The following is a 17,177-nucleotide window of genomic DNA, read 5'->3' as shown; positions in this document are numbered from 1 at the left end:
CCTTGGAAACCTACCCACGTCTATCCGCCTGCCATTCTTTATGGTACTATCAACTCACAGGTCCCTGGCCGTTTGATCTGATACGAAATCTGGCCAATGGCCGAGATTAATCCGACCTTTTACACTTCCATGGGTTTATAAATAGGACTCTATTCATCATCCCCATTTTATTTTCACATTCGAGTTTTTGCAGAGAGAAAAGAAAAGAAAAACCAGAGAATACTGCCCGGTTCTTGCATGTTCTCCAAGCCACGAAAACAGAACAACTTGCACCTCTTCGATTCTGTGAGATCGTTTTTGCAGCCTCTTATTCAATCATCAATCTCTCTGTTTCCGCCGATCTCATTGTGTAAGTTTTTTATTCATAGCTTCGTATGCCCATATATTTTTCATGCATGTTTACATTGTTGTACTATTTGTTCCCTTGCTAGTTTTGCACATTAGATTGTTTTACTACATACTAGTCTTCAGGTTTGATATCATGGGTTCCAAACCCAGTTCATGCGTAGAAAACCCAATTCTAGCTCTTTTACTAAATTTTTTGAATTTTGAATGCGTATCTTATACACCAAGATATCGGGTAAAAAATTAGGGTTTTGCAAAATGCACGTTTCCCAAAAATTCCACTCTTTGGGTAACCGCCGACTTTTTCCCTGAAATATTGGGATCTTCAAAAAATAAATCCACCTTCCTTTCTTTCGGTGGAATACACGGTCTGAGAGACTGGCCTCGTCCATTGGATCGAGTTTTCCTTGTAGCCTCGAATATTCAAGCTTAGGTCATCCCGTTTTTTCATTATTTCTTGTTCGCTTGGCCCTCACCCTTTTGCTCTCTTGCTAGATGCTGTAGAGCTCAAGAAAGTGGTGGGGGTCAATGCTCGCAATTCCTTATTCACCTGTAGCTTCGAGCTCGGGGTCTCCTTTCTCTCAGAACCAGCACTTGATTCGAGAGCACGAACTGAGGTGTGAGCAGGAGGAAATCCTAGATCACTTTCGACGTCAGATAGACGAGGTTGAAGAAGGAAAAAGGAAAAAGCTAAGGGTCGCCATCTATCCAGACCTGGACCCCGAGCCTAGACCAATCCCCCTCGAATCTACGCTCATAGTGATAGTTGCTTTCAAGCCAAGTGAACTTCAATTCTCGCTGATGGGGGAACCTTCTACCTCCCAGCCAACCTCCGTGCCTACCCTGAAGAGGGAATTTTTCGAGGCCGAGCATTATTGGAGCTCGATATCATCATTAAGGTAGATCTCTGACATCCTTGCCTTACACAACATCGGACTATCGGGCTCGCTGAGGTGTCGAGCTTCGGCCTCCCACAAGCGAAGTTTCCATGCCCCGGGAGATGGAAATCCTGACAGCAAGCTAAGGTATGCGGCTTGGAGCCAGGAACATATGAAGGCAGGGGTTGTACTGCCTTTGAAGTCCTTTGGTAAAGACTTCTTGGATTTCATTGAGCTGGCTCCCTTTCAGCTCAATACCAATTCTTACAGGGTTTTGTCCGCCCTGAGGTCACTTTACCACGAGCTAAAGTGGGAATGACCTTCACCAAAGGAGATCTTGTATCTCTTTTGTCTGAAAAGCAATCCCTCCCGAGCTTGGGGAGGGGATGGCCTCTATTACATCTCGAGCTATCCCAAGGAGAAGACCTAGCTCCATCCAGATACTATTCGTTCAGATGAATTCGTAAGTATCTAAAAAATTCCTTCTTTTTTGTTCTCGAGTTTTTGTTACAGCTTGCGCTTAACCATGACATGTTCATTTTTCCAGCCAACTACCATCGTCCCACTCCCACCAAGGAGATGAGTGAGCACAAGGAGGCTCTGCTCCAGCTTCCCTATGGCAGGAGGTCCATCTCCTATCTTCTTCATGAGGATAAACCCCGAGCCTGCGGCCTCTTGGAGAAGGATCAGTCAACATTCGACAGTCCAAAAAAAAATTGGCACAGTGGGAGCTTATGCCTCTTCCAACCGGCAACCTCCCCCCGAGGCGAGATGTTAAGCCTCCATCTCCAGTTCGACGCTGCGGGAGCCCGCAATCTGGGAATGAGTCCAACAATGAAGCCTCAAGCTCGAGCTCGAGTAAAAGAGGTACAGTCATCCTTAGCTCAGATTTGTGGTCTCCTTCACTACTTAAGCATAAAACCGATAGATTAGTATTGTGCAAGGACGATAGGGACCATTTTTATGTTTGGTCTTGGGTAGATGAGAGAGTACATAGGTTTGATAGCTGGCTCGGGAAGTATGACACCATGTATAGTCTGAACGAGGTATGGAACAAAATATCCGTTCAATATGGGACAAATGACTATAGAGACCTTTCAAGGTTGACTTCCACTTATAGGGAAGGCACTCCCCCTGCCTCCTTTGAAGATGTGGGAATTACGTGGTCGCCGAGCACGAGCTCGGGGGAGAGTTCCAGTTAGGTTTCTCTCTACTTGTCTTTTTATTCTTTGCCTGTCTGCATCATGCTAACTTTTTTTGTCTTGGAATATCTCATTATGTTGTGTAACTGTGTAGGTGATATGGATTCTGACCTCGGCAATGTGCTCGCTAGTGGCGAGGGAGCACAAAGGAGTAAGCGCTGGAGGGGGTTGCAGAGGTCAGGCCGACCTGGCAAGGTCCTTAAGAGGACCGAGAAGACACCTCCTCCACCAGATACAGCTGCTCCGAGCCTAGCTGTGGATCCGACTCCCGCTCCTGCTTCGATCCAGGCCCACTCCGCGCTTGGACAACCTTTGAAAAAGCCCTCAGCCTCCAAAACACATTTGTTGTCGATTTCTACTCACGTCGATGAGTATGTGATCGATAATGCAGCCGGATCCCACAGGGCTACACTCGGCTCAGACATTTTGTCTCGAGTGGGCCAGAGTTTTGGCAGCTTCGACTCCCCTCATTGGCAGTTCTTGAACAATGCTCGAGACTGCAACACTCTTTATGAGAAGAGCATCTAGCTCACTGTTGCGGTAACCTTTCTCATCTCGTTGCTTGCTGTATTTATACTCAGTTCATGGTCTAATTTGATTTCTTTGTATGTCAGAATCTTGCTTTCTCTGCTCAACTTAACCATAAGTTGAACAATGAGGTCCATTCGAGCATGTCGTATGCTCAGGAGTCGAAGGATCTCCAAATCAAGCTTAGTAGTGAGCACAAGGCCACAAAGGCAAAGATGGAGGCTGAAGCTGAACAGCTAAAGACAAAGAAAGTCGAGCTCGAGAACCTGAATGCCCGGGTCGCGGAGCTTGAGAAGGTGAACGCCCGGGTCGCGGAGCTTGAAAAGATCAATTCCAAGCTTGAGGAGGAGAATGCTGCCAATTTCGAGATTATGGAGGGCGAAAAGGCCCGCCTCCTTGCAGAGTTTAAGGAGAAGAAGGATCGGGTGGTTGACCTGGCTATGTATAGGATCTGGGCCAGTAATGCCGACCTCGACACCAGCTTCTTAGGCTCTTTCGAGGTAGGTCTTGCGGCTAAATGGCAAGCTCGGCTTAACTCCCATTCAAACACTTGTATGCTTTTCACATATGATATTTCATTTCTTCAAGTTGATGGTATATGTACCACTAATGCCCCCTTAATATCCTATGAGTGTGACTATAGGCTACTAAATTAAGAGAGATTGCAAAAGAAACATCACATTAGAACGAAATCAAACTTTATTCGAATAATTTATTAACAGGAACACAGTAAAGATAAACAAGCATGGTTACAGGTGACATCATTCCCCAAACCCACTTCATGAAGTAATCTACGGCGATTACTGCGTATCTGGCTCTGCTTTTGCCAGTTGGCAATGAACTATGAGGTCGATTCCCCAGACCGCAAATGGCCACGGGGAGGTCATCATAGTTAGCTCGGAAGGTGGAGCTCGAGGGATTATCTCGAACCGTTGGCACTTGTCGCATGTCTTGACGTAATCAAACAAATATGCTTTGATGGTAGGCCAGAAGTACCCTTGGCGTACGATTTTCTTGGATAGGCTATGCCCCCCAGTGTGGTCTCCATAGAATCCTTCATGAATTTCTTCTATGATCTTCTTAGCCTCGGGTGGAGTCACACATCAGAGTAACGGCATGGAGTATCCTCTTCTATATAGCCTTCCATCTATAATGGTGTACCTGGGGAACTGATACATCAGTTTTCGAGCCTTGGTCCATTCTTCTGGGAGAATGCCGGCTTCAAGGTATTCAACTATCGGGGTCATCCAGGTTGGCTCGGAATTTGTCAAGCAAACATCTTCCTGTTCAGGCTCGGTTATACTGGGTGTCATTAGATGTTCGATTGGCACGACATTCAACTCGTCGACCTCGGTGGATGTAGCGAGCCTGGCTAAGGCATCTGCGTTCGAGTTTTGCTCTCGGGGGACCTGTTCTATCGCGTAGAACTCGAAATGCTCGAGTGATGTTTTCGCTTTTTCTAAATATGCAGCCATTCTCGTCCCACGAGCCTGGTACTCCCCTAAAATTTGATTAACCACCAACTGGGAGTCACTATATCAATGTATTTCTTTAGCCTTGAGCTCCTTGGCTATCCGAAGTCCTGCCAATAAAGCTTCGTATTTAGCTTCATTATTTGACGCTTCGAAGTCAAATCTCAAAGCAGAGTGAAATCGACTTCCTGCTAGGGTGATCAGAATTACTCCTGCCCCCGATCCATTTTCATTGGAAGACCCATCAACATAAAGTTTCCACAGCTCGCGGGCTGGGGTTATAACTTCATCATTAGTCACTCCAGTGCATTCCACTATGAAGTCTCTACCGTGCTCAGTTGTAGCTAGATATAGGTACAAAGATTCCCCCATGATGGGTTTTGACAAGATGGGAGGCTCCGCGAGGTGCTTCTTGAGCTCCTGAAAAGCTAACTCACATTCTTCTGTCCACTCAAATTTTTGGCCTCCGCTCAAAAGGTTGAAAAATGGAAGACAACAGTCTGTAGATTTTGAGATAAACCTACTTAGTGCCGCCATTCGCCCAGTCAAACTTTGGATATCCTTATGCTTCCGAGGTGAGGGCATATCAATCTAAGCCTGGATCTTGTTAGGATTTTCTTCTATTCCCCGAGCATTTACAATGAAGCCTAGGAACTTTCCCGAGGATACTCCAAAAGAGTACTTCTGGGGGTTGAGCTTCATGTCATACCTCTGTAACACGGCGAAGCATTTTTCGAGGTTGTCTACATGGTAATTGTTATGTTGCGATTTAACCAACATATCGTCAACATAAACTTCTGTGTTGTTACCTATCTGTTCGGAGAACATCATCTTTACGAGCCGTAGGTAAGTGGCTCCAACATTCTTGAGTCCGAACGGCATGACATTGTAGCAATATAGTCCTTTGTCTGTCACAAAACTCGTATGCTCTTGGTTAGGGGCATGCATTGCTGTGGCATCTAAGAGCTGGTCGATCCGAGGTAGGGGAAAGCAGTCCTTAGGATAGGCCTTATTGAGGTCCAAGTAATCGATATAGGTCCGCCATGTCCCATTAGGTTTCGAAACTAGCAACGAGTTGGCTACCCAATCGGGGTAGAAGCCATCTCGTATGTATCAGTTTGCTTTCAACCTGTCGACTTCCTCTTTTAGGGCCTTCTTCCTGTCGTCATCCAGGAGTCTTCACTTTTGTTGCTTCGGGGGGAAGATTTTGTCAATATTCAAAGCATGGCTTACTATATTTGGAATTATCTGTACCATTTCCGAATGCGACCATGCGAAAACATCCTGGTTCTTTTTCAAAAAGCAAATTAATTGCTATTCCGTTTCTTCAGGAAGGTTTTTCCCTACCTTTACTGTCTTCGGGGGGTCTGCTTCCTCGAGCCTAACCTCTTCGAGCCCTTCCAATGGTTCGAGGTCAGCTCTTTCCTCTATTCTTGGATCGATTTCTTCGTCTATTTCAAAGATTGTTCCGTCCTTATTCTGAATTATGACAAGTGTTTGTGCGCTTGGTTGTTTCTTTCCTCTAATGGAAATGCTATAGCATTCCCTCCCGGCTAGCTGGTCTCCCTTCGGTGTCTCGATGCCACTAGAAGTTAGGAACTTGATGGCCAAGTGCCTCACAGACAAAACTGCCCCCAACCCTACTAGGGCGGGTCTCTTGAGCAGCACATTGTAGGCCAATGGTAGATGCACTACTACGAATTCCATCATCTTGGTTGTTGAGACCGGGAAGTCTCCCAAGGTCACGGGGAGTTCAATGGATCCTATACAGGAAATCCCTTCTCCTAGAAATTTGTACAATGTCGTTGCACAGGCCTTTAGGTCACGAAGCGCGAGTCCCATCTTTTCTAAGGTGGCCTTATAGAGGATATTCACTAAGCTCCCATTATCAACCAGGACTCGGTGAACCCTCTTATTCGTGAGCTGCAGGGTGATGACCAGAAGGTCATTATGAGGAAACTGCACATGAGATGTGTCATCTTCAGTAAAAGTTATAGGTTGAGATTCAACCCTCTGTTGTTTTGAAACCCTGGGTTCGAGTTCGTAAAGGGACCCATCACCAGCTTTCAACTCATTCATGTATCTGTTTTGAGTATTCCTGCCCGATCCTGCGAGATGAGGTCCCCTCAAGATGGTTACAACATCTTCTCCATCAATCGGAGGGGATCCCTCATCTTCCCTTGCTCGGGAATTATTGTTTTGGGCAAGCGGTGGTGCAGCTGCCCTTTGGCTGGTAGAAGCCTGATTGTGGTTCTGGTTCCTTACATACTGCCTAAAGTACCCTCTCAAGATCAGACTTTCGATCTCATCCTTCAGTTGCCTGCATTCATCGGTTGTGTGTCTGGTATCTCTATGAAATCTTCAATATTTATTGGAGTCCCTCTTTGATTTCTAGGTTCTCATGGGGTCTAGACGCCTGAGAGGGACCTGGTTTTCATTATCCAGGTAGATATTCTGCCAAGACTCATTGAGCTTGGTGTAGACCTTGTACATGGAGAAATACCTTTCCCCTTTCTTCTTCTTTCCCCCTTCTGCCTCGCGGTTACTCCCTTCATTCTTCTTTCATTTGGAAGGGTTTTTCGCAGAGGGCTTCGAGGTTAATGGGTCCGCCGAGGTCAAGGTAGAGTTTATATTTTTTGTTGTAGTTACCGGATGACAGGCCATATTCAGCGCTGACCTTGCCTCCTCTACATTGACAAATCTCTGAGCTCGTCGATTGAACTCGGTTAAGGATCTCATAGGTTTCCTCTGCATATCTTCCCAGAGGGGACTTCCAGGTGTTAACCCTTGTTTTGGTCAACTGACACAGAGTCAAATGCTCGATGTGATAGAAGGTATTGAAATAAGCCTAATGGAAAGAACAGTAAACGACACAAGAATTTATAGTCGTTCGGCCCCACGAATTGGTAATGACCTACGTCCACTTAAGTTATTATTGATATTGATTCTCAAAGGAGTGATCAAAGAACTAGGGTTCTTCGAGTTTCACAAGCCTTAGAGGGATGAATAATACAACCAAAAGATAATAGCTATAATTCTCTTGTAAAGCATAAACTCAAATCAGCCAAAAGTCCCTTCCTTGAGATATTTCTCTCTATTTATAGGCTCAAGGAGGATTACATGAATTAATTACAGATATTCTTTCCTAAATAATTGGATCATCAGGAATTATGGGAGATAATCTCAGATATGATTATTAATGCACAAGATCTTCTCAAAATATACGGAGTATACGACCAACTTGGTCGTATATAAAACCCAAATGTTATGCTAGGGGAATCTCCCTGGTCGATCGAACAGAACCTCTGCCAGGTGTCAGCCACGTGTTAAAAATGTCCGCCACGTCATCCACGCCTGCTTTTTGGATAACATTTTCCCCCCAAGTTTATTTATTACGACCAACAATAAATAAACTTTTAGAAAAATGACCCTTCGATTACCCCACCAAATCTGTCAAAGTAGTTCGTGCCTCCTTGGAAAAAGTGACCTACTCATGTCTAATCATGCCTTTTCAGTTTCCAAGCAATCCTATGACAACTATCACTCTTCCCCACACCTTGAAAAAAGGGAACTTATGATTACCTCTTTTTCCATATCTCAGGCGATATATATAACTTCCAGAACTTCCTTTTCCCTTTTTACAAGCTATTTTTCTATCAAGAACTCTTCCAAGAACCCCCAAGTCAGAACTCAAAACCTCTTTGAAGATCATCCTTCGTCATTCCAGGAATCGGCTGTTCGCACACCTACACTCAGAATTCCTCCAGAACTTCACAATCTTCGTATAGGTAAGCTTCATAACCATTTCATCCTTTACTTTGTTGTGCACGCCGATTTAAGCTAGTATTTTAGGTTCTGATATTGCACTATGTTCTTGGGTAGAGATGCATGAAAATAGGGTGTTTATCGAGTGATGCTAGATATGGTGGCGTATATTTTCCATTTAGGAGTTATGAATCAGTTTGATAGTCGAGACAATAAATTTAGGACGTAAAATCGAATTTTTACTTTGATTTTTATGCTAGTTGAAAAACTGGGTTTTTCCCGCCCTTACTAAAGTTGAAAAAGCTTTTTCAAAAAAACTTTTTTGCTTTCACATTTTGATCTGTTTTTCAAAATGTTCGTATGAAAAATTTAGTTTTTTGTTAGAATACTGCTGTATAAAAGTTAGACTTTTATACACGAGCAGCGTTATTCTAACCAACTTTTTAGGCTCTTCATCCTCACCTCCCCATTTTTCTGTCCGCAGATTTTAATGCCAGATTTTTGGGGAGGTGAGAGGCCGATCGACGATGATCTACTTGCGCAGCTGCTCGAGGGCAAAGAACAGCCAGCTCAGTGCGTCCAGGAGATTCCTTTCTCTAGAATTTCTCCTTCCAGACCTCCACCAACTCCAATTAGAATGGGTCGTGTCAAGTCCACTGCCCAAAAGAAGAAAAAACCTGAAAACCCCTCAAATCCTCTAGCCCAGCCTGACTCGCAGGCTGGGGTTCCCTCGACCAATGGTCAAGAAAATATTGTTCCAGACCCTCACATCCAAGTTAGGGCCCGCCCTCGGCATTCAGTTCTTCCTGATGTCGAGTGGTATCTTTCCCCACTCAGCCAAGTAACCCCCAGGATGCTAGCCAACTACTTTAGAAAGTATGGCCTTACTGGGGTAACCCTCAAAATCCCTACTGCGGATCAGAGGGCAAATTTTCCTGGAGGTATTTTCAGCACCTCGTTGAGGTATCACATAGAGGTTGGGGCTACCCTTCCTCTCCATCCATTCTTCCAGGGGGTGGCGAACTACTTTGGTGTCGCCCCTTTCCAAATTACACCCAACGGATATAGAATGCTTGCTGCACTCTATATCCTTTATAACCATAAACAATTGCCAGAGCCTACCCCCCACGAGTTCAATTACCTTTTTGACCTTAAATCCAACCCCCAACAATCTGGTATGGGGTTCTTTCATTTTTGTCACTAGGAGACCAAGCGAACCTTCGTGAGTGACACCACCCACATTTCCAACGTGGGGAAATACAGTCAGGAGTATTTCCTCATGCCTGACATGGTCGCGAATAACTTGGCCTTCGCTCGAGGAGGTAAATGTCTTTTTCCACTGGTCGCTGTTTTTACATAGCAAATTTCCTTGCATTTTTTTGAAACATTTTGTGTTTTTCAGGCCCATGGTTGCGACTAGACATGGTGTTGAGGTCTGCCATGTTGGCAAAAATGACAGATGTTGAGAAGAGCGTCAAGTCCCTGGTCACCGAGGCCAACTTGAGGCTAGCTGGCCTCCTGGCCCCTCACCAAGATGTGAGGGAACCCGCGGCAGGAAGTGCCACTGCCGAGGAAAATCCCGAGTAGCAACCACCAGCGTCTCCTCCTCGACGGAGACCGACTGGGGTTAAAATCAGGGAACCCATTGGCACTCCCCCAGCAGAAAGGTCTTCTGCCCCCCAAGGAAAGGGAAAACAAAAGGCAGCCGAGCCTGTCATAGACTTAGACGAGTCCTCTGACGAAAACGGTATTGTTATTTCACTCTTAGATAACTTGCCAATTCCTTGTCATTTATTCGACGGGGAGAGAAATTTTACATATGCTCCAAACCTAGGGCCATACTTCTTCATGCCAGAGAGTGAGTGTATGACTAGTAGAGTCAATAGTATAGCGACCAGTTGTAATAGCTTGGGTATTTAACTCTGTAATTTTCTTTATTTCTTTTCTGATGCAACATAACTTGTCATCTATTTTTGGCTTACTGTCTGCATGTTTACCTCTTTTTCAGAAATGGCTTCTGCAAATGTTTTCGATCTATATAGCACTCAGGAGGAGGAAGAGGTTCCTTTGGTCCGAAAGAGGAAATCGACCAGGAAACATGACGGTGAGTCCAGTCAGGTGCCTTCGGCCAAGAAGAACCGAGCCACCAATCCTTCAAAGGATGGGCCCTCTGGCTAAACATCTGCCCAGCCTCCTACTCCTGTCGAGAAGGAAATTCCACCTCCACTTGCTTCTGCTGCCACGACTCTTTCACCTACGGCCCCTACCGAACAGGCCTAACAAGATGAGGGTGTTCCCCCTGGGGAAAAACTATCGGGTCGTTCCCTAAGGTCAGCCAAGGATCGCCTTACTCACATCCTTAAGCATGACCGCTGCAAAGAGGCCATGGCTGACGTAGAAACAATGGGGGTTGACCAGATCCTCAATAGAGCCCTCAATGAAGTGGCCAGTGTAAGTAATCTTCCTTCTCTTTCGTGATCATGGTCTTGGTTTTCCTTTTTGAAGTCAGTCTAATTCTTATTCTTTGATTGTAGGCAATGCTGACCATGACGGCTGCTCGCGCCCACGCAGGTGCAAGCATCGAGCAGTCCCGTGCTAGGGAGGTGAAGCTAATGGAGGCTAGGCATGCGGGAGAGCTGGAGGTGGTGACCCAGCAGAAGGATTCTTTGGTAGCGGACCTGGTGGAGAAACAGGCTTCTTTGGAAAATTCCAGAAAACAGAGGGATGAGTACCAGGAGGCTAGCCGAATCCACTAGCACGAAGTCAAGAAGCTCCAGGAGGAAAATCTTGCGAAGGACAGGAGCATCGCCATCCTCAAGAGCCAAGTGGAGCAACTCAGGCTCACAAATGCCAAGGATCTGGAGAGGTACAAGAACGTGACACTTCGATGTTTCTACAACTTCTGGAAACACAATCAAAGTGCCAACTTTGGCTACCTTCCAGAGGATGCCAGGACAGCTGAGTTGGCTCGCTGTGCTGCTCGACTGGCTGCCGAAGAAAGGGCCAGAGTTCCTGCCTCCCCAGAGATTTCATTGGCTACGGGGGTGGATGGAGGGGAAGCTGCAGAAGATGCAGTTAACCAAAATGCTCCCCAGGATCCTCCTGCTGCTCCTTAGCCTGTTTTTAAGTTATTTTCTTTTCTTTTCCTTGCATGACCCATAGGTCATGATGTTAAGACAATGTTTACTTTTTTATTGCTGCATGGGCAGCTTTACCTTTTAATTTAACATTTACATCCGAGCAATACTGCTCGAGTGTAAAAGGATTCCTTTGACATTATAATATTTATGTTTTATTATAATATTTGTTCGCATGACCGAACCCAGCATAGTACTTTGGTTTGATTTGACAAAATATAAATTTTGAAAAATACTCTAAGTACTGTAGCATGCTTTCACTTATTTTGTTCATGTGTTTACATATCTCTTGGTATGCTTTGCTTTCTATGTGCCTTATATGCCCCCCAAGTGATTGAGGAGCTTTAGGTCTTTGGTCACTTGCCTTGACCACAACCTATACGAACATTACTGCTCGGTATAAAATGCAAAACTTATAATATAGCAAAACAACACACGTAATGAACAAATACTTGTAAAAAATTACAAAGTTTGGCAAGAATGACTGGCTGCGCACAGTCCCTTATAATTCTCGTATTTAAACGGACTAAACATGTCTTTACGAGTGATCTTTGAAAGATCTTACACTTATAAGCGATTAGCCATATAACATGACTAACCCTTTTTCAAAACTTGTAAAAAGTAAAAATTAATACAAGCCAGTCCTTTAAGAAGGACTGTTTATTGATAATACTTGCGCAAGTGTTCTCCATTCCAATAATGTGGAACGAGATCTCCATTTATGCGTGCAAGTTTGTATGTGCCTGGATCAAGGACTTCTTCAATCTGGTAAGGTCCTTCCCAGTTTGGTCCTAGTACTCCATCAGCTTGGTCGCGGGTGTTTAAGAAAACTCTTCGAAGTACTAAGTCTCCGATGTTGAACTTTCTCTCTTTTACTTTGGAGTGAAAATATCGAGCGACTTTTTGCTGGTATGCAGCTACTCGGAGTTGGGCTTTCTCTCGTTTCTCCTCAATCAGGTCTAGGGACTCCATCAACAGTTGGCTATTTTGGTCTTGGTCGTATGTGATTCTTCGATGTGAGGGCGGATCTAACTTGACTGGAAACATAGCTTCATACCCGTATGCTAAGGAAAATGGGGTATGACCTGTTGCTGTTCGGTGAGAAGTTCTATACGACCAGAGTACTTCAGGCACCTGTTCTGGCCATGCTCCTTTAGCTTCCTCGAGCCTTTTCTTCAAGGTATCCTTCAATGTCTTATTTACTGCTTTTACTTGCCCATTTGCTTGCGGATGAGCAACTGAAGAAAAGCTCTTGACGATGCCATGCCTTTCGCAGAAGTCTGTGAACATGTCACTATCAAACTGGGTGCCATTGTCCGAGTCAATCTTTCTTGGTAATCCATATTGACAAACAATGTTCTTGATGACAAAATCATGTACTTTCTTTGTCGTTATGGTTGCGAGTGGTTCAGCCTCAGCCCATTTGGTGAAGTAATCGACCGCCACAACTGCGTATTTCATCCCACCTTTTCCTGTTGGCAAGGACCTGATTAAATCTATACCCCATACTGCGAAAGGCCATGGACTTTGTATCTGCTTTAACTCATTAGGAGCTGCCCGTGGGATCTTGGAAAACCTCTGACACTTATCACATTTTCTCACAAACTCCATCGAGTCTACGTTCATGGTCGGCCAGAAATAACCCTGCCTTAGAATCTTCTTTGATAAGCTCTGCCCCCCAGCATGATCTCCACAAAAGCCTTCAGGTACCTCCTTCATCAGCTCTTTAGCCTTTTCTGGTGTAACACACCTGAACAGTGGCATTGAGTATCCTCTTCGATATAGAACACCATCGATTAGGATATACCTAACCGCTTGTCTCTGAAGGGTCCTGGCTTTGTTTCTATCTGCTGGTAGTATACTGCTTGTGAGATACTCCAAGTATGGTGCCATCTAGGTTTCTGCTAACCGGACCTCTATATTGGTTTCGTCTTCTCGTATGCTTGGCACGTGTAGCCGCTCAACTGGCACTATATTTAAAGTGTCAGCATCCTTTGCACTCACGAGTTTGGCTAAGGCATCTGCGTTTGAATTCTGATCTCGAGGTATTTGCTGGAGGGTATATTTCTCAAATTGTGCCAACAGATCTTTTGTTTTGTTCAGATAGGCCACCATTTTCAGACCTCGTGCTTGATACTCCCCTAAGACCTGATTCACTACCAGCTGTGAATCACTGTATATATCCAGCACTTTTATGCTCATGTCTTTGGCCAACCTTAACCCAGCGAGTAGGGCTTCATACTCAGCTTCGTTGTTCGAAGCGGTGAAATCAAACCTAATTTCACAGTGAAATCGATGCCCTTCCGGCGTTATCAATATCACTCCTGCTCTTGCATGAGATTCGTTGGTCGATCCGTCTGTGAATAGCTTCCACGAAGGAGCTTCAACTTGAGGCTTAGGCGCATTAGGCTTTTCACCCTGCTCACTGTCTGGGAGTTTAGTAAATTCGGCAATGAAATTAGCCAAGACTTGTCCTTTTATTGCTGCTCACGGTGAGTATGTTATATCGAACTACCCGAGTTTGACTGCCCATTTCAACAAACGACGAGCAGCCTCTGGCTTTTGCAAAACTTGCCGAAGGGGCTGATCAGTCAAGACTGTGATTGGATGGGCTTGAGAGTAAGGACATAACTTCCTTGAGGCAAAAATTAGGCAATAGGCTAATCTTTCGATGGGGGGATATCTCAATTTGGCTCCGATTAACCTCTTGCTCACATAATACACAGCCTTTTGTATGCCTCCTCCTTCTCTTACTAACACCGCACTAGCAGCATATTCGGTGATCGCCAAGTATATGAACAAAGTTTCCCCATCTACAGGCTTTGATAAGATGGGAGGCTGCGACATGTGGGCTTTTAAGGCTTGGAAAGCCTGTTCGCAGTCTTTAGTCCACTCTAACTTCTTGTTGCCCCTAAGTAGATTAAAGAAAGGGACGCACTTATCCGTCAATTTTGAAATAAATCTACTGAGCGCGGCAATTCTTCCAGTCAAACTTTGCACATCTTTGATCTTTACTGGCGATTTCAGATCGATCAGGGCCTTGATCTTTTCGGTATTAGCCTTGATTCCCCTCGAATTGACAATGAACCCCAAGAACTTCCCTGATCCTACCCCGAAGGAACACTTGAGAGGATTCAACGTCATTTGATATTTATTCAAAACATGGAAACACTCTTGTAAATCCTTCACATGTCCTTCTGCCTTTTTCGACATTACCAGCATGTCATCAACCCACACCTCCATGTTTACTCCGATCAACTCCTTAAACATGTGGTTAACTAGTCGCACCAGCATTTTTCAATCTGAAGGGCATTACTTTGTAACAATATAGCCCTGTATCGGTCCGAAAGCTAGTGTGATCCTCGTCAGGGGGATGCATACTAATCTGATTGTATCCTGAGTATGCATCCATGAAAGAGAGGATCTCATGGCCTGCAGTTGCATCGACCAGCTGGTCGATCCTTAGGAGTGGGAAGAAATCATTAGGGCAGGCTTTATTAAGGTCTGTGAAATCCACACAGGTTCGCCATTTGCCATTCGGCTTGGGAACCAGTACTGGATTAGAGATCCATGATGGATAAAATGCCACCCTGATGAACCCATTCTCTAGTTTTTCAACTTCTTCTTTCAAGGCTCTCGATCTGTCTTTATCGAGCAGCCTTCTTTTCTATTTCATGGGTGGAAAGCTTTTGTCAACATTCAGGACATGGCTGATGACTGCAGGATCTATCCTAGCCATGTCTTTATGTGACCAGGCGAAAACTTCCTAGTTCTTCCTCAAAAATTCCACCAATGCGTGTTTGGTTGTTGCTTCTAAATTTTTGCCGACCTTTACAACTCTGGTCGGAAACTTTTCGTCGAGTTGGACCTCCTCAAGGTCCTCGACAGGTCCTACATCTTCTTCAAAATCCCCAAAGCGAGGATCTAAGTCTCTATCCTCACTTTGGGCAACACCCTATTTGGTGACTTCATCACTTGATTGGGCTTGTTCATCAATGGCCATCTGCAACTTTTCTGGGGGAGCACTCCTAAACATACCCTTCTTGGCCTTAGTGATTGAGGCATTGTAGCACTCCCTTGCTTCCCTCTAGTTTCCCAATACGCGTCCTACCCCTGCGTCTGTTGGGAATTTCATGGCCAGGTACCATATTGAGGTGACGGCCCGAAGGTCAACTAGTATGGGTCTTCCAATTATAGCATTGTAGGCCGAAGGAAAATCGACTACTATGAAAGTAGTGAGTAATGTCCTGTTAGCGGGCGCTGTACCTACTGTTACTGGAAGCCTGATTGACCCTGTTGGAGTGAGTCCCCTGCCAGAGAAACCATAAATTGTTTGGTTGCAGGGCTCCAAGTCCTTGACGGACAACTTCATTCGTTCTAGCGAAGATTTATACAAGATATTAACTGAACTTCCTGTATCGGCCAATACTCTTTTCACAATCATGTTGGCAATCTGAACATCCACGACCAGCGGATCGGAATGTGGGAATCGGACATGTTGGGCATCGCAATCAGAGAAGGTTATTTCACCATCCTCTGTCTGAGCCTTCTTTGATGCCTGATCCTCCACAGTCATCATCTCGATGTCCTGGTCGTGGCGTAGGGTCCGAGCATATCCTTCCCTTGCCTTTCCGCTGTTTCCCGCAAGATGTGGGCCTCCACAGATGGTTTGTAAGGTGCCAGCCACGGGGTCAGGCTGTAAAGGTGGCGAGCGTCGCGAGCGTTGGCGTGTAGGCGCTTGCTCTTTGCCACCTGGAGCCTCTCGTTGGGAAGCTCCCGAGGCCCGTACATATCTCCTCAAGTGTCCTTGTCTAATAAGGAACTCGATTTCATCCTTCAACTGGTTTCACTCATTCGTATTGTGTCAGTAGTCGTTGTGAAAACGACAGAACTTGGTGGTATCCCTTTTCGAAATATCCTTTCGAATGGCAGTGAGTTTTTTGTAAGGCACAATGGAACTTGTGGCCTGATACACCTCTGCTCGAGACTCAATAAGTGCAGTGTAGTTGGTGAACCTTGGCTCATAACGATTGCCCTTAGCGCGCTTATTCTCGGAGGTAGAAGGTTCATTATGGGGCCTCTTCCCCCCATTCTTTCCATTGCCATTCCCATTGCCTTTGTCGTTTCCGTTGGGCTTTGACCCATTGGCGGCTTTGGCGGGGTCTTCAGTCCCTTTTTCTTTATTTGGGGTCTTTCCCTCGCTGGCAATGGCATCCTTGAGCTTGATGTATCGATCAGCTCGATCTAAAAATTCTTGGGTAGTTTTAACCCCATGCTTCCTAAGGCTACTCCAAAGAGGGGTATGGCGCCTAACTCCTGCAGTTAGGGCCATCATTTTACCTTCGTCTCCCATTGTTTTGGCTCCAGCCGCAGCTCGCATAAAATGCTGGACGTAGTCTTTCAGTGGTTCTCCTTCTTGCTGGCGTATCAAGACCAGCTGGTTTGCCTCAGTTGGGTGCACACGACACGCATAGAATTGTCCGTAAAACTCCTTTACAAACATCTCCCAAGATACAATACTTGCAGGAGGGAATTTAAAGAACCACTCCTATGCAGCATCAGAAAGTGTTGCAGGAAAGATCCTGCACCTAGCGTCTTCGGATACCTTCTGAATGTCCATTTGTATCTCAAACTTGTTGACATGAGATACCGGGTCACCATACCCATCAAAGTTCAGCAGTGTGGGCATTTTAAACTTACTGGGAGTCTCTGCCACAACGATCATCTGAACGAAAGGAGTTCCCCTTCTCCTGTCGTACTCGATGTGTTACGTTCTTCCCTTGACCAGCTATTGCACTGCTTGGTTCAGGGCATCTATCTGGGCCTCAACGGCATTAGGAATTCCTGGGG

The sequence above is a fragment of the Humulus lupulus genome, chromosome 6 (genome assembly GCF_963169125.1).
Source record: "Humulus lupulus chromosome 6, drHumLupu1.1, whole genome shotgun sequence".
Taxonomy (NCBI): Eukaryota; Viridiplantae; Streptophyta; class Magnoliopsida; order Rosales; family Cannabaceae; genus Humulus; species Humulus lupulus.
This window is presented reverse-complemented; position numbering follows the sequence as displayed.